The sequence below is a fragment of the Lygodium microphyllum genome, chromosome 22, assembly GCF_053477565.2.
Source record: "Lygodium microphyllum isolate KBCC chromosome 22, Lygodium_microphyllum_v1.1.10, whole genome shotgun sequence".
NCBI lineage: Eukaryota > Viridiplantae > Streptophyta > Polypodiopsida > Schizaeales > Lygodiaceae > Lygodium > Lygodium microphyllum.
Genome location: NC_141156.1, coordinates 36806583 through 36824347, shown reverse-complemented (window position 1 = coordinate 36824347; position 17765 = coordinate 36806583). Strand labels below are relative to the sequence as shown.

Below are 17765 nucleotides of genomic sequence, written 5' to 3'. Positions count from 1 at the left end.
ACTTTCTTTGTTGATAATCAAGCATTGCTTTATCTTGTGAATAAACCCTATGCAATACGATGCATTGCTCAATGGTTACTTCTGCTATTAGAATTTGATTTCTATCTGGTAGTACGTATAAGGGCAAACATCATTATATAGCAGACCATATATCTCTCATAACCATAGGAGAAACAGCTGGGCAAGGCCTTACATCATTATATAGTAGACCTTACATCTTATTGGGCAAATGACATAGCCCACATCCAAGAACATGGATTTCCTGAATGTCCAATTGAGAAGGCTAGGCTAAAACGTCTCATTCTAAAGATTCAACCCTATTAATTGATTGTCAGTCAACTCTATTGATTAGGATAGAATGGACTATTAAGGAGATGTGTTTGTGAGCATGAGATGCATGGTGTGCTTGTAGAAGGTCATGGTGGAATTACTAGAGGACATTTCAATTGGGACATTATAGCACATAAGGTGCTTCAGTCTCAATTGTGGTGGCCTACACTATTCCGTGATGTAGCTAAGTTTGTGAAACATTGTGATGAGTGTCAACGAACCAAAGTCCCTATTTGTAAGGATAAGATAGGGTTGACCCCAGTGATAACACACCAACCATTTGAAAAATGGAGGATTGATTTCATTGGTCCAATCAACCCTATAGCACAATACTCACAAGCGAGTTACATAATTCTAGCCACAAACTATCTCACCAAGTGGGTTGAAGCTTGAGCAACTAAAAAAAATTGACATTAGGACCATTGCCAAATTTATTTGGGAGCAAGTGATCTCAAGTTTGGATGTGCCATAAAATTAGTTAGTGTGATCAAGCCACACATTTCATCAATGAAGTGATTGCTCACTTGTTGTCCATCTTCTTGATAATCCATCAAAAATCCTTACTGTATTACCCTCAAGTCAATGGTCTAAGATAAAGCCACAAATAAAATCCTAGTGATTGTCCTAACCAAGGTGGTCTCTACCTTAGGCAATGATTGGGACAATAAAATAATGGCAGCATTATAGGCGTACACGACTGCTTATAAAATGGCCATAGGGCAAACACCATTCAAGCTGGCCTATGGAACTAATGCAATCTTACCAATTGAGTTCTTCATTCCAAGCCTGAGTATAGTGATCCAAGAGAGATAGAATGGCAAGGAAGCATGGACAAATAGCCTAGTAGAACTAGAATGCATGTCTAAAACGTGACTCATTGCAACCCATGCCCTAATTTATGGGAAGGCATGACTCAAGAGTTGGTTTGACAAGCATGTCAAACAAGGTGACTTTGAACAAGGAGACTTAGCGTTGTTGTACTCTATAAAGGATCACAAATAAAAAATGAAGTACAAGGGATTGGGACTTTTTAAAGTCTGTAATATTAGTAGAAGAGGCAACATGGAGCTTGAAACTCTAGAAGAAGAGAGTATAGGCTTTTTTAATGGGAGTTGTATCAAGAAGTACTACCCTCCATCACACCCACTGCACAAGCCCCCAATGATGACACTACCCATAAACGTTAGAGTGGCAACTATCACAAGCATAGAGGATGAGGATGAAGAAGCAGTAGCACCAACCTACTTGCACATAATGGTAAACGTCCAAAAGGCACATAACTTTGATGCATTAATCGATGAGGGTGCTAACAACAACATCCTCACGTATGATCATTGGTCCATCATTGGTCTCAGCAACAACCGACTAATGCCAAGCTCAATCCATTTGGAGATCCTATCCACTACTAGGAAAGTGCAAAGTAATGGTTTCCATTGAGACCGAGAGCCTCTTGATCATCTTTTATGTACTACCTAACGAAAAAGGTGTTGGCAAGGAATCACTTTTGGGTTGTGCTTTCAAGAAACAGGCTCACTACAATGTTGACTACGACTCTCAGTGCATCACCTTGCCATAGACAATGTTAGGATAGTCATGGCTTTTAGCGAGGATACCGTGGCTTCGTCAAAATCCATAGCGCTACTGGTAGTTAAACCCAGTGTCATCCCTAAGGAGGGGGTAGTGAACCTGCATAGACATCCAGTGGAAAATACTTGCAACACTCAGAAGCCCCAACCAAAGTTGCAATTTAAATAACCAAGTGGATTCCCAAATGTAAATCTCAGCCTACCAAGGGCACATTTGCAAGATTTCATGGCTCTCGTGTCTCATACACCAGACCTAAATGAAAAAGTTGACATTACACAAATAGACAAAGGATCAAACCGAGATGGGTGCCAAAAGCCATGTTGTGTGTCCAAGGCTTCTATGATGGAAACACCCTGGTGTGGTTGCCTAAATCCATGAATGGCACACTGACCCATTCACCACAACCTCCCAACTAACATACATGTAGCTGTGAGCCAACAAGAGGCAAAAAACAAAGCAAGCACAAAGATACTCAAACCATGAACACTCAATGGGTCTATCATCCAAAATCCAGGCCCACTACTGATAGACCTTACCCTAATGCCTTCAATGCACTACCCACTACACAAATAAAGACCCACATGGCCCTTGAACCACAAGCTCTAGTACAAGTGACAAATAACAAACACTCCAATGACCACCTCATAGCGAAGGCAACCATAGCTAAGTAGTCTAGTCGAGTCAAACCCCAATCAATTCTCGAATTCGCATCCGATATGGCCATGAACACAAGAGATGACTTAGTGACCTATATCAAACGATTGGACTCAATTTTCACACTATTTGCTAGAGGCTATGAACGCCTGGACCTAGGCATACTTGACAAACAACTAGCAAATTGTAATGAAGGGATCTTAGCCTAAGACTAAATTAGCCTATTCAAGCCTAGAATCAAATAGAAATGACAAGAAATTGATAAGAAACCATAGCTAGAACTGTCATTAACTAGGAAATGAAGATGGTTACAAGGAAAGAAACAAACCAAACTTCTTGTTCCAAAATAGAATGTGTTCCCCATTTAGTGGCTGTCCTCCTATTTATAGCTATAGCTAACCCTAGCATCTTATTGCAACCAATTGCCACTATACATTGTCATGCATTTGCCATCATACATTTTCCAAATACATTTGCTTCCCAAAATCTCTTTAGCTTGTAGGAGAAGAGTGTTGTTGTTGCTGAAGGAATCCCCCACAAATAGAACTTGGCTTCAACAAATAGAGCTTGACTTGAGCTTCTATTAATCCAAGAAATCCCCATTTTAGCTTTTCAATGCTAATATCCAGCTTCTTGATCAAGAATCTTCATGAAGAGTGCTCCCATGAACCATTGGACCCAAAATTTGATGAAGAAGGCTCCAATAGAGATGCCACTTGAGTTGAGGATGCTGATTACTCTTCATTGTATAAAGTAGGCTTCAAAGAAACTTCAAAATTTTAAAAGAGAATCCAATAATTCCCTTCCTTCAAATGACATTGGTCACCCCTTCCATGAATCCTTCAAGAATCCACTCCATTCTTTCACAATGATGGGAAATCCATGCAATGTTGGTGCAATCCTTTGTGTAGAGGCTTCAGGAAGTGAAATTGACCAAAAGCCCCATGATCTTGATAAGAAATTTATGAAAATAAGCTTGATGTCCAAAACTGTCCATGTTAGGATTTCATGAGAGAGGGAATTTCACCAGGTCCAGCACGACAAAAGAAAACAGTAGTGGACAGCATCAAGCAGGCCATTACCATGGCAATTGTATAAAGAATTGCGTCAATAGTACAGAATTTTGTTGTAAACCTACTACTGGGCGTCAAGAAACTGTAGGTTCTGACACAATTACTAGGACGGCTGCAACTTTGTCCAATTGGTCTAGTGTTGCGAGATTACATAGTCAACCGCATTGCAATAGCACGAGTGATCCTGAAGAGAGTCCATTCTCCAATCCTAGGAAGGATTCTCATCACTCTAACGGGGGACGGAGTAAGGTGAAAAGTGAAAATGAATCAAAATATGATTGAACTCTAAAAATAAGGATGAATTGAATTTTTAGTTAGTGAAAAATTCTTCACGAAGTTCTTGTGTGAAATGTATGGAGTGATTAATATAAAAGTTTTCATTCCTTAGTGTATGCATTTCATTATTAGATAATGCTTCTTTCTAACTACTTCGCCTTTTAAGCAAAGAATTGTTCTACAAAGAGAACTCATTGTGAAGTGTTTTGTTATGATAGGAATCCAAATGGTAGGGCTACCATTTTTCGAGGAAGAAAGGAACAAATATCACCTAACCATGGAGATGCATGTATTCAATCAGTTTACGATACCATAGCATACATAACCTAGAAGAACTGGAGGCAAAACTTGTTGAGATATTGGCCATCACACCCAGCTTAGCCTCTTTGTATATGGAGCAGTGTGGGCTCATGATGTAGAACCCCATATGCACAATGGTGGAAAGTGCAGTCTAGTCTATTCCTATAAAGCATTGTCCTTACTCTCATTTTGAGTACAATGTTATAGTACTTTTGTCCTTCCAGTAAAGCGTACGTGTCATTGTCAACACACAAGATTGTGTTTATGAGTCTAAACTTCCATTTTGGAACCTAATTCACTTGTGTGACATTTGGTCTTGATGTCTGTTACCTCATGGGCTCACTCTTCCTCTTTCAACCTCCATAGCCATGCTCTAGATTCGACATTCTTTACATGGTATCAAAGCCCAATCGAGAGGTATGGCCTAAGCTTCAACTCAACTCCTCTCTTTACTCTCTCAACCTCGGTTCAACTTAGTGGTAGCTCAAACCTTCAGCTTCAACTTTCACCTTGTGGTAGCCATAGTCACAGCCTGTATCTACCATGCTTGAAGCTTTCATATCTCACTCTACATGCAATATTTCTCGGTGCTTCCTTATGGAGAATTGTTTCCCTGCTTCCAAAGCTTCTCTGTAGCACTTCAGTCATACTAACATTGGTGGAGCATATGCCCAGCATTGTTGAAAAACGTAGTCATTGCCCTGTTTGCGACTGGTCATACTAACGAATCTTCTCCTACGTGCTGCGATGTTGACCATGATCATAGGGTGATGAAAGCCCATCACCTAAGGCATTCCTAGCTCAAATCTTATCCCAAATGGTTCACTGTGCGATCCATATAGAGAGAAAAACCAGGCCCTTGTCTTGCAAACCCTAAAACTCCAACTTACTTGAAACTTCATCTTTCCTTCATTTTCTCTCTCCTGACACTCAAACCAAACCTCTACTACTCTAATCCACTGAAGATTGAAGTTTCCAGCAAGCATTTTCCATCAAATCAGTAAGGAAGGGAGAAATCCAAGCATCAAAGCATCAAACTCAAGTGCTTGAAAGCATGGTATCTATTGATACTTATCAAGTGTTATTTGACACTACATTCCTTGTGTCTCTTGACACATCTCCTGCTGCTCAAATCTAGAAGTTTTGGTATTGATTTGCTGCTCCAGCATGAAAAAAAACTCTCCAACTGTTCGGTTCAAAGGAGTCGGATTCCACACTTGGCAAACCCACATCAAGCTCATCCTGATGAAGAAGAGTCTTTGGGCCATTACCAATGGCAAGGAGAAGAAACCTAGGGATGCGGACCTTGTAGTTACTTGGCAAAAAAATGACAACAAAGAACAAGCCATCATTAAGCTAGAATTGGATGGCAGCTACATCGATTGTGTGGATACCTGTGAAACCTTTAATGATGCATGGAAGAGATTAGATACTTTGTTTGGTGCACAATCAAAGTTATCTAACTATGGATTACTGATTGAATTTTTCAGGCTAGATATGAAATCAAACACATCTCTTGCAACTCACTTAAACTATATGGAAAGTCTCTTAACTCAGCTTGCAAGAATTGATCTCAAGATGGATGAAGATATTTGTATTGGTGTTCTTTTAAAAAGCCTGCCTCCTGACTATAATAATGTGTCAACTACATTGATCAACATGCCTAGTTCTAAACTGGTTGACATTAAGGCCTCCCTGCTAAAAGAAGAAAAGAAGGTAAAATCCAAAGAAGAACCAATCATCTCTACAGATGAACAAATGTTATATATAGGTACAAGGGCAAGAAAGGTCAAGTAGTATGTGACTTTTGCAAAAGGATCGGGCACATGGAGAAATTCTATCATGCCAAGAAGAGGTCACAAAAGGCCTATCTAGTTGCTATTAAAAAAGAAGAAGACCATGGAGCAAAAGAAGAAGAAGAAAAAGAAGACCACCACCTCATCCCTCATTCTCATCAAACACGTGTGTACCGTGATAGTAGAGATCATCATCATCAATAGGCTGATAAGTATCATGATGCACATGAGGCACCATAAGATCTACAAGACTGTCAAAAGTCATATCCTTCTTGAACAACAAAAAGATCTTGAGTGTCTTCAATGTCATCTTCTTCTCCTTGATCCCCTTCTTGATCATAATCTTGTCCGTGATTTATAGCATTGTCTTGTTCTTCATCTTCTTCTCCATTTTGTAAGCTGTCATGTTTTTCATATTCTTCATTTTCTTCAATGGTACCCACTCCTTCAGCTTTCAACTCTTCTCCATATGCATGATCAACATCAATTAGTATGGAACACATCCCCACATTAAATGATGTATGGGGCTGCCCATTCTCTATTGCATATGGCTGAGAGAGAGTAGCATGATTCCCATTAGGATACTATCCATTGGAGCAATCATAACCACTGCATACATATGTATAATGCTGATTATAGGTATAGGCATGTTCGTAAGCACTATCATAAGTATGTTGTCCAGAAGAATTTGAGTATGGTCTTGAAGAAGAAACATAGTCGTTAGGTAAATATGGCTGACCAAAAGAACCTTGATGTTGTTCAAAACCATGAGAGTATTGTCCAACTTCATGGCAAGAAGAAAAATACATATGTGATTGTTTAACACAGCCATAATAGATATGGCCACCACGATCATTTTCAAAAGAAGATGGTACACAAGAAAATCTATCATAAGAGTGCCCATTTTCCAAGTATGTTGGACTGCATATATATCCCCCTTGATCATAATCATTATGTTGCTGACCAACATCATATGAATACTGCCTTTCCTCAATGCATGAAGCATAATTACCATACGGATAAGATCCACCATAATGACTTTGCCGCTGCTCTAAAACATCATGCCTCTGTGCATAGACATTGCTTTGATAAGGGATGCTGCAAACACAACTCTCATGATAGTGATTATCATGAATAAGACCATCTTGCTACTGGCAAGAACCATTTGAGAAGGGTTTATTTTGGCGCGCATTATCATGACCATAGTATCCCCTAGAATTGCTAAAATATTGCCCACTAGTGAAGGAAGTAGGAGATCCTAAATTGTCATGACAATGAGCTGGAGCATCATAGGAAGCATAACCATAAGCATTAAATCCAAAATCATGAGCATGCTGACTCGTAGATGCTAGTCCAACACCTTTATCAACAAGAGACACAAGGTACACAAGGTTTTCAACCTCTAACTTCATTTCCCTAACATCCTTCACTAAACTGTCCCATGCAGACAAGTTGTCCCGGGTACCTAGTTGCATAGTTTGGGCCATATCTTGAGAAATATTGATCGAAATGAGGTTCTTGATGGCTCTGCTCGAAGCCCACGATGTCTAGTACCAATTAAAAGTCTTGTTCACATTAAAATATTCCAATACCCCATTCTGGAAATGATTTATTATGTCTGCTATAGTAGACAGCACCCTGTCCCAAGTACCTAGTTGCATTGTTTTGGCCGTAACTTGATGAATACAAGTCCAAAATGGAACAAATGATAGCTCTAATTGAAACCTATGATGTCTAGCTTCAAATGAGAGTGTTGGTTTCATCTTAGAAGCAGAAATACCCCTCTCTGTAAAAGGATTTTCAGATTTGTCCACAGTGGACTATACCCTATTTTTACTATGTTTTGGCCCTGTTTAACCTAATGAACAATGTTTTCCACCCATAAGAAGTTGGGAGATGCTTCAGATCAGTAAGTACATTGATAATCCAAGCATATTCTCTACAAATAAGCCCATAACGCACCCAATTTTTCCCCGCAGTAGTCTAATTGTCATACATTGTATACCCTCAATGACTTGGTCAAGTGTGATCCATAGTATATGCAAAGGAAAGAGGAACCCACTTGCTTGTTCAATCTTGTTGAAAGGTTCCCAAAAAGAGCATTCAATCTTAAAAAGCACTTACTGCATTCTATCATGCTCCAAACATGATACAATGCTAAGAATGCTTGTAGGTAACAGTAGGTCTTCAATCTTCATGAGATCTTGGTAAGAATTCTTGTAGGAGTGATTCACTAATTGAAGAGTGCTTTATTACTGATGATGAACTAAATCTTCAATGAAATTATTGAGTACAAGTTGTCCATTATGTCGAAGAGATAAGAAAGCTCCAAGACCTCTCAAAGAAGCTTTGAACTCTATGCATTCTTTTAAGAAATGTAGATAGAATGATCAAAGAGTGGATTGAGACTTTGAAAATGAAATGAAGTTGTATCGCCCTGTTGTAGCATGCTTTTCTCCAATTCAAACAACTTTTGTTGTACTAAACATGCATGTTGATGAGCATGTAAGACCTGATTGCACCATTTTCAACTATTCCAAAACTACCAGCCCATTCAGATAAACTCTGAGAGATGACTTAAGTAAAGGAGTTGAATTGGCAAGTTCTATAAAGAAAGCAGACAATGATGGCCCTAGTTTGCTGCAACTAGTGGCTATGATTCCTTGTCTTCTTCAGCTATGCTACCACCATGAACATGTGCTCCAAATCTATATCCAGAACTGCACAGCCTTTAACATTAATGCCATCTGGCTTGATAGAGTTTTTTGAGTCACGACTAAAGTATGTATGATCAGTAATGCATAATACAAGTGCTACAAGTGGTATTGATGGGTTGCACACAACAGAGGCAACTCTCAAAGAAAGAGATCCCAGGGAAGAGGTAGGGAATGCTGCAATAGTGGGTGATGAGAAGATGTCTTCATACAGTGGAGCAATAGACCTGAGTTTGATAGATGCAAGTGTGGGGCTATACCAACTCAATAGGCCACAACTGATATTCCATGTACTGAGCTTGCAAATGATAGCTTGCAGGTAACAAGACAACCAGAAAGAAGTGAAATGGGAGGACTAGTGGCTTCATATGAATCTTTTGGGCCTGGATTCAAAGACCAACTCATGGATGAAGGTGAAGTACTGTTTGACATACGGCAAAGCAGGTCAAATCAACCAAGCTGATAAGCAATTCAGACAAAATTTCATTCATCCGTTCTTCCCAATAATCATTATTAACGGCAGAGACAGTTTGTTGGTAACTAATGATGCTAATTCCGTGGCTTCTGTTTGCAGATGCCTCGCATCTTTGCTACATTCGTGCTCTTGTTGATGACGATGTAGATCATTCTACTCTGGATCATTCGCCATGGCTACTACAGGATAGAAAGCTTGTTGATACTAAAAATGCCTTCTTGTTGATGATGATGCAGAGATGAATTGGTGATTCTACAAGTGCAAATCATAGCACTGAAAGCAATGTTCCAGAAGCATTATTCAGACACATTATTCAGATTTACTGAATAGCAGATCCAGGCATGTGTTCTTTGAATGGAACCACAGCAGGAGGAGCTAAGAATGGAACCGTAGGCATGTGTTCTGTGAATGGAGTTGTGTAGAGTGTTTCTCCAAAAATGTTGAAGTATCAAGACTTGCCTTCAATTCCTGATTCTCCCCTTTCCCGTGCTTCTACAATATCTCTTTATCGTGCATCACATGTGGCTCTTTCAACAGCAGCCCTGTTTGCTCTTTCATGAGTTTCTTGAGTGGCCCTTTTCAATTGCTATCCAATCTTTTCTCTCTCTTCTTCCTTTGATGAAGGCATACCATGCTCATTCGTTCGCTTCCAGGGTTGCCGTCGTCCCTTTTAGGGGAAATGACATTCAAGACGTTGTTGATGCTTTAGTGCTCTTGTTGTTTGACAAAAACAGAAGCCCTGTCGAGCTAGAAGCACCTCCAAACAAGGATTCTTTGAGGGGCTTAGAAGTGTTGGATGGCTTGAAAGCCACCCTTGAGATTCTTTGTCTGAACACAATTTCCTGCATAGATTTAGTGGTTATGATAGCCAGGGAAGTCCTGGTTTAGGCTAGAGGACCTTATTATAGTGTAGCCAAAGGCAAAAGAGAGAGCGTTAACTCGTCAGCCAAGGCCGCATCAGCGCAACTTCCTCTTCTAGACTTCAATATTGAGTACTCAATTGGGAGCTTAGAGCATGGAGGCTTAAGCTATTAGGTCCATTTTGACAGTAGAAATCATGGGAGAGAGAGAGGATGGAGGTTTTGGCTATGGAGGTTGAAGGAAGCTTGGGGCAAGAGAGAGAAAGACTGTTTGGCAAGAGTAACCCTTTCCCTCTCAAAAGTAACCCATATTAAACCCCATTCTAACCTCGGTTACATGTGGTTTCTCCATTCTCCTCAATTTTTGAACCAAAATGAGGTCACGACTTGTCAAGTTGGCTGTAGCTTGCCATTGTCCACAGGGTAACGCAGAGATCCTCCATCTTGCCCCCATGTCTCTGTCAAGCAGCACTAAATTAACCACAGTTTGAAGTAGTACAACCTGACTAGTCACTGTCAAGAAGAAACCAAACCATGTAAGTGTATCTTCAACTCTAGTTACACAAAAAGGATGCATGTAATCGGATCTTCCATGAAAATGATCTCCCTAGCCAGATCATAACCATAAAAATAATGGAATTAAAGCCTGCCTTGGATCAAAGCAAGGCTCTGATACCAATGTAATGAAACTAACCTAGCTTAGCCTAAACTGGACTAAATCCATGACCAACCATGGATGATCAACAAGAAACCAACAAGACAAATTGAAAGGGAAGGAATTAATCTGCATTAATCATGGCTGGCAGTCATAGCTAAACTAGGACAGAAGTACAAGAAAGTTACCAAAACATGAATTCTCCAAATGATCCAAAGATATGCTACATTTAGCTGGCCTCATCTTTTATAGCTAACCCTAGAAAAACCTAGCTAACCCTAATTCTCTAATTATAGGGTATATTTACATATGTCATCCCATTTTATGGCTGTAATGGTATCCTAGATACATGGAAATTTTTCTTATATTACAAAGTATTATTTCCCAGACTAACCTTAACTCTCCAATCCATACCATCCAGTGCTATGGGACTGGCACTTAGCTACGCGTGGAATAATGTTAACCCTCGGAATGACACAAGGCACAAAATGACACAAATCACAAAGAAGGCTTAAGAAGGAGTATAATAAGATAGAATGTTGGAAAAGAAGACCAAGAAACATGGTAAAATTTTTTAAAAAGCAAGAACAAGGCATGTAAGAAATAAAGTGCATTTTAGCCCTTTGTAAAAGAGTGCCAAGCTCCCTCCTATGCAAGTTGTAAATGAAAAGCCACATGTGAAAGAGGTATAAGAATAGGAAAAAGAATAAGAAAGAGAGTGGAAAAGAGGACCAAGGCCGAATGGCCGATCATGGAAATAGGTTGGGTTCCCAAAGGAAGAAAGGCATGTATAAAAGTCAAAAAGTGAATGGATAAGCTCGTTCTTGGTGTGTGTGCAAGATAGCTCTATTCTTATTCTTGGTCATGCTTCCTTTTTATGTATGAGAGAGGGAGAGAGGGAGGAGAGTGTGAGTGTGTAAGAGAGACCATGGAGAAGCTCTTCTTCTTCTCTCTTCTTTTTCTTCTTCTTCTCTTCTCTTTTCTTGTGCACGCGGCTATGAAGATTGGAGCTTGGATCATGAAGATTGAGCTTGCTTGAGCTAGCACCTTGGATCGTGGAGCCATCAAAGGATTCGAGAAAGAGGAGTACAATGATCAAATTCAACAACAAGCTCACTACATCCTGGTGTGAGAGTGTGCACAACTATGTGAGTGGTAGCCATTGCCACTCACTTGAAATGCTTGACTTGATAAGCGATCCATAGGGTCTCGATAGTTGCTAGTGATAGCGACAACAATGGCAATGTTCTATCCCACCTCATAGCTACTCACATGGGCATCTTCATAGGACCTAATATTGTGCCTCCCACCACTAAGCCTACAAGAGCTAGAAAAGGAACAACAACAAAAGCAATCAAGAGGACTACCAAAGAAAAGAAAAAGACGAAGGGAAGATGATGAGGAGGAAGAAGAAAAAATTATACTAGAAAATCTTAAGCAATCAAAAGAGGAGTACAACAGAAGGGAATAAGAAAAACAAGACAAAATGAAAAGGGAGCAAAAAGAGTATCGTTAGGTTTTATGGCTTTTCTTTAAAGGGTCCTTGCACAAGTAATTTGGGCAAGTTTCTAATAGAAAAAGGAGAGGGAAGCTCCAAAAAAGAAAAGGAGAAAGTAGAAGAGGTTACAACATTCGACCTAACTCTCCTGCTCAACCTACAAAGCCAAATGGAAAACTAGAAAAAGCAGCTACAATAGTTGCAACCTAGTTGCAAACACACATGGCAAAGCTAGTCAAGACCAAACCTATAGTAGAGATCAACACTCTAATAATTGCAAACACAGATATCAAAGCTAGTTCAGGCCACAGACTTGCAGTAGAGATCAATACTCCAACACATCAGGAAAAGCAATAGCAAGTTGAGAGCACTCAGAACCATCCCAAGCAACAAGGCATAGTGGGAAATCTAGAAGCCTTGGAAAAAATATTTGAACTACTCAAGGTAGTAGGTCAGTAACACTTAAAGAGAAGTAGGAAGCCCAAGGAAAACTAGACGAGACTCAAGAGAACTACAAAACTTTCATCATCCAAACAGAGAAATAGAAGTTAGAATTCCAAAAGTAGTTACAAGAACAAGAGAATGCCTTGCAGCATAGAGGAGCTCACTAACAAAGAGGCATTATTAAGGTAAGAATTCCACAAGTAATTGCAAGAGAAGGAGAACTCCTTAAAGAATAGGTCGAGAAACTTAGCAAAAAGAATGTAGCCTTAAAGGAAGAGCTCAATAGCAATTGCAAGAAAAAGAGGTTTTCTTATAAAAGATAGCTACAAAGATTCAAGAAAGTAAGATGATATTAAAGGAAAAATTGGTAGAAATGGATAAGATGAGCAAACAAATGGTTGATATGAACCATCAATTTGACAATACTCCAAGTTGAGCTCTCTCAAGAAAAGGCAAAAGCATAACTTAGGGAAAAATAGCAAAAATAGTAGCTTGGCTTCTACAAACTTATGATCCTATTGAATTCAAGACCCAACTTGGGACAACTATAAGCATGTTAGAAGGCATGGAATAGGCCAAGGAGGTCAACCTATAGAACCAACTAGACAAGACCTCATACATCGCATGTAGTAAAAGTGGTACGGGGACCAAAGCTACATTCCTTTGGACATTGGAGAGTCAATTAGTAGACAATTGAAGAAATCCCTAAGCAAAAGGAAGCCTATAATACCATAGTTGAGGAACTAAAGGTGCAATCATAGAAGGTTTACTGATTTTCCCATTCCAACAAAGCTTCTACTAGAAGAAGAGTAAGGAAACCTTGAGGAGGCCATACATAAATTTGATATAAGAACAATCTAGTAGTGTAGTGATCTTTGATTTTAAGTTGGATGAAGGAAACATGTTCAACGAACCCCTTTCCCCTAGAATAGTGTAAGTTCTCATCCAAATAGCAAAAAGCATAGCAAAAAATGGGCATGGCTACTAGATGATGAGGCCTTCAAGATATCTTTTCAAGCCACAAGTGCCAAAAGTAGATACCTCACCATAAAACCATGAGAAGCCTAGCCAAGGCAGCTAGAATGGAGATATTCCATTCTAAAAAATGACAAGGCAACATGGTAGGCCTTTGTTTACTCCAATGTTATCGCAAAGATAGACCCACTCCATTGCCTCTATCCATGTTGTTAATATGCCAAGAATACAAGAAAGGAGAACATGGTATATATAAGTTTTCAAAGATTCCAAATGTCAAAGCCACTGAGAAGAAAATACTCTATCTATTCTAGCAATTTGACCTCATGTTATCTCTCATTCATTTTGTGAGGCGATTTATAAGCTGCCTAGATCCTTCCTTCATAACCATATGCAATTACTTTCACCTCCTCATCACATTGCTTCGACAACCTAGCACACAATATGAGGAGAGGCTATTGCCATTATCTTTGATGCAAATGTAGGTATTGACCGAGTGGAGATGATACAGCTACACTTTAGGGCAATTCTTCTTCCTCCTTACTATGTGGAACTTTTATAGGATACAATGGATAGTAGATTCACAGTTGCACCTACCCCTTCTTTCCTAAGTTACACCTATAGCTATATATCTCATTAAAAGAATTTTTGTTCAATAGAATATGTATCTAGCATGTACTTAGACCACTCCCTAAGTAATGTAAATTCTTGTCAAACTATTCATTTTAAAAAATAGGAAAAAGAAAAAGAGAAGCATAATGACACTCACTGCACCTAGGGGTGCATCCCTTAGCCCATACCTCCACACCACAACCTCAGGGCACATCAAGTGTAGGGCAACTCAAGCATGCTCAATAGACCTATCACCCTAGGCGTAGGACTACACCTAATCCTGTAGCAATTGGGTCCTCAAGTGTGGGACAATGTTCTGAGTCTACTTGGAACTTGACCCAACTCCCAATTGCACAGCATGCATACCCACACTACATAAGATAGTTAGACACACCCCTTCGGGAGAGTGTAGCTATATGGCAGGTACTAAACCATCAAAATTGATGACCCGCACCTTCTTCTTTCTACAACCTCTTGCACCTCCTACAACAATCATCCCCCTCTAACAAAATACCATCAACCCCTTTTTATCTTATACCATCAAAGAAACCCTTTCCCTTTGAGATCTCTTCATCAAATGACTCAACCATCCTTACTATCTACATTGTGTTCCTATGACATGAGTGCCATGAGACTATCACTTGACTAAGAGAGGGAAAAAATGTTAACAAGAAGATAACACAAAGAAAGAAAAGAACTTGGAAGGAACACAATTTTTGAACTTTTTTGTTTTATTATTATTTTGAAAGATGTAAACAGAGTGGCTCCCTCCTATGCAATTTGTATTAACAAATGAGTAGTACTTGAGTTAAAGATATGTAAATTAATAGCTCTAGGTGCATGCAAGGTTACTTGGCCAAAAAGATGGCTAGAATGTCCAAGGGGGATGGGAAAAACCTAACCCTAAAAACTTATATAAAAAGGATGAGAAACAATGGGACAATCTACTCTTGTGTGTGCTAATTCTTGACTCTTTCTTTCTTTCTTTTGTCTTGTGGGAGAGGGAGTGAGAGAGAGAGGTTGAGATTGAGGGAAAGAGAGTGAGAGTGTGTGGTGAGGAACTAAGGATGAAGCCTCCTTCTCTTCTCATGTACTCTCTCGTGCCTTATCCATACTCTCCTCTTGCATAATGGCCATAGAGGGTTTGAGAGCCTAAGGAGTGCACCTTGGATTGTAGGGTGTGTGAGAGCCTTATTCTTGCATGGAAATATACATTGCGCACATTCAATACAATCAAATGTCGATTCATGTGCAAGAGACTATGTGAAAGCTAGTCATCAATGTAGTGGTTGAACGTCTTGATTCAATAAAGTGGTGTCCAAAGTCCCAATATTAGGAATGTGGTACCCAACAATACATACACAACACATATATATGAGCTACCTAAAACTTTGAATGATGGTTACTTATTAAAGGCATGTTGGGATCCAAGATATGATGCTTCTAAAGGTCACATACAACAATAAGAAAATTGTCATGCTACTGGTAGGGCTCAAGTTCTTATGATGACAAGAAAAGATGGTTGTGTAGCACAAGGCAATGTTGGCAAAACTTTTTGACAACCACAGACTTTAGAAGTTTTTAAACTTTATCCAACCTCTTTGTTAGTCATCTTAAAATCTGTTTAAACAAGCTAAGGTTTCTTGGTGTAAACTCAATTTCATGTATGAATGGTTGAAGATTTGAAACCGTAAAAGCTTTGAAGATATGGGGGGCTTGGTATTATCTTACCCAAAATCAATTTCCATATGCTATATTAGAGGTTATTAAGGCATATTTATGAGGTAGAGCTCAAAGTCCATTGTTGTGGTACAAATTAATACTTATGGAGCAACCATTCTAAAGTCAACAATGACTTAAAGTTTTAGGATTTAGATCTAAGAATAGAGGGGGGCTAATTGTATAAGAATAGAGGTGACTCTTTATCTCAGGTGGGTTATCATAATACTTAACAACAAAGGTCAAATGATAACCTCTACTAATTACTAAGAACTATTGCATGAATCCCCTAAGATCTACAAAACTTTGGTAGAAAGGGTTCTCATGATATGCTTTTTAGTAGGTTAGAAGGAGTTTATCATAGGCTAGTACTTGTGGTGCCAATCAATATCAAAACCTACTCTAAAGATCAAAAAATACATGTCAAGGGAAGGAGATTGTTTACCAACTACATGTAGGGGCATTTGATCAAAGAGAAGGTTAAGCTATATCAATGTAATAGTCCCCAAGAATATCATGTCTATATATTTGGAAGTGCCCTATATGTAAAAGTAGTTGACCAATTGCATGTGGGAATCGACTATGAACATAGGCTAGTTTTAGGGATGCAATTAGTGCTTAACTTACGTTCAAGACCTAAATATACAACCCAAGGAAAGGGGGCAAGTTTATACTAGTAACAACATGAAACAAAAGGGGACTCATTGTTAAAGAGGGGTCCAGAATTTCTTCAATGAGAGGATCCAATAAATATTCTCAGGGGCAAAAACATGTGTTCAATGTGAATATACACACTTAGAGATAACATGTATGAAAAGGGATATTTTTAGTTGTTGTGAACCATTATCAATATATTATGATAATTCAAGAAAATGTTGGTTGGATACTTTTTGTATGTGTGCATGTGCTAGCATACAATTCACAATACACATGGCAATTGATGAGGGTTTAAAACAAACCAAATCTCACATGGGATCTTATTGGTTAAGTCCACCTAACCTAGGGCATGGGTATAGTTGTTTTATTACTTAAACTAGTTTGGAAAAAGAAAACATGAGATAAAGTACCCTTAGTCCAACAAACAATGTAATGGCCATCAACCTAAAAAGAGTCTCCCAGATTAGGTTCCGAGGCTAGTAGGAAACAAATTTCTAGTTCTATTGTTACATATTAAGAGATTGCTAATCAAAAGTTGGGGATATAACTTGAGCTTATGTGAGTAGCTTAGATAAAATATAACCTTCACTACCAAGATAAAGTGGCACTTCTTTAAAAAATTAACACATGAACTAACAAGTCAAACCATAGAAAAATTTATTATAGGAACACATGAACAAATAGATTAGAATATTATTGTCTTATTTTGAATATGAGTAAAATACCCTAGGGTGTTTAAGCTATCAATATCATTACCCACTTAATATCGTATAACCATATAAGCAATTGGTTGAGATCTCTTCTACATAATATCATAGGGAAATGTGGTGTAGTAAGACCCATCAGCTTTCCTTGATGTTCAGGTATCAATAGCAAGCACTAGGATTAGTGATTAATTATGGATCAATTATCTATCATAGAAGATAGGTTAGAAAATCGATTATATGAATAATAAAATGTATTTGATAAAGGAGGAGATGATAGAGCTATTCAAAAGTGAAACTCACCATGCAAGTGTAGAGTATCATCATCATCAAGAGACGTTATGCATGATCACCATGTAAGTATGGAGTATGACCATCACTAAGAGACGTTAGGCATGATCTTGGATGCCATCAAAGTGCATGCATAACCCACTAT

General features: G+C 38.8%; 1 long non-coding RNA gene across 2 annotated transcripts in view; it reads left to right on the top strand.

Moving 5' to 3' along the window:
- LOC148017029 (uncharacterized) overlaps nt 1–9753 on the top strand; it is a 38067-nt gene extending 28314 nt beyond the window's left edge. Inside the window, exons 2-3 of one of the 2 annotated variants that reach the window (XR_015687954.1) lie at nt 9043–9143; nt 9305–9753. This is a non-coding gene — a long non-coding RNA (uncharacterized LOC148017029). The remainder of the gene's footprint in view (nt 1–9042; nt 9144–9304) is intronic. The other variant, XR_015687953.1, reaches the window with a different exon arrangement.
- Nucleotides 9754–17765: the final 8012 nt, after the last annotated feature.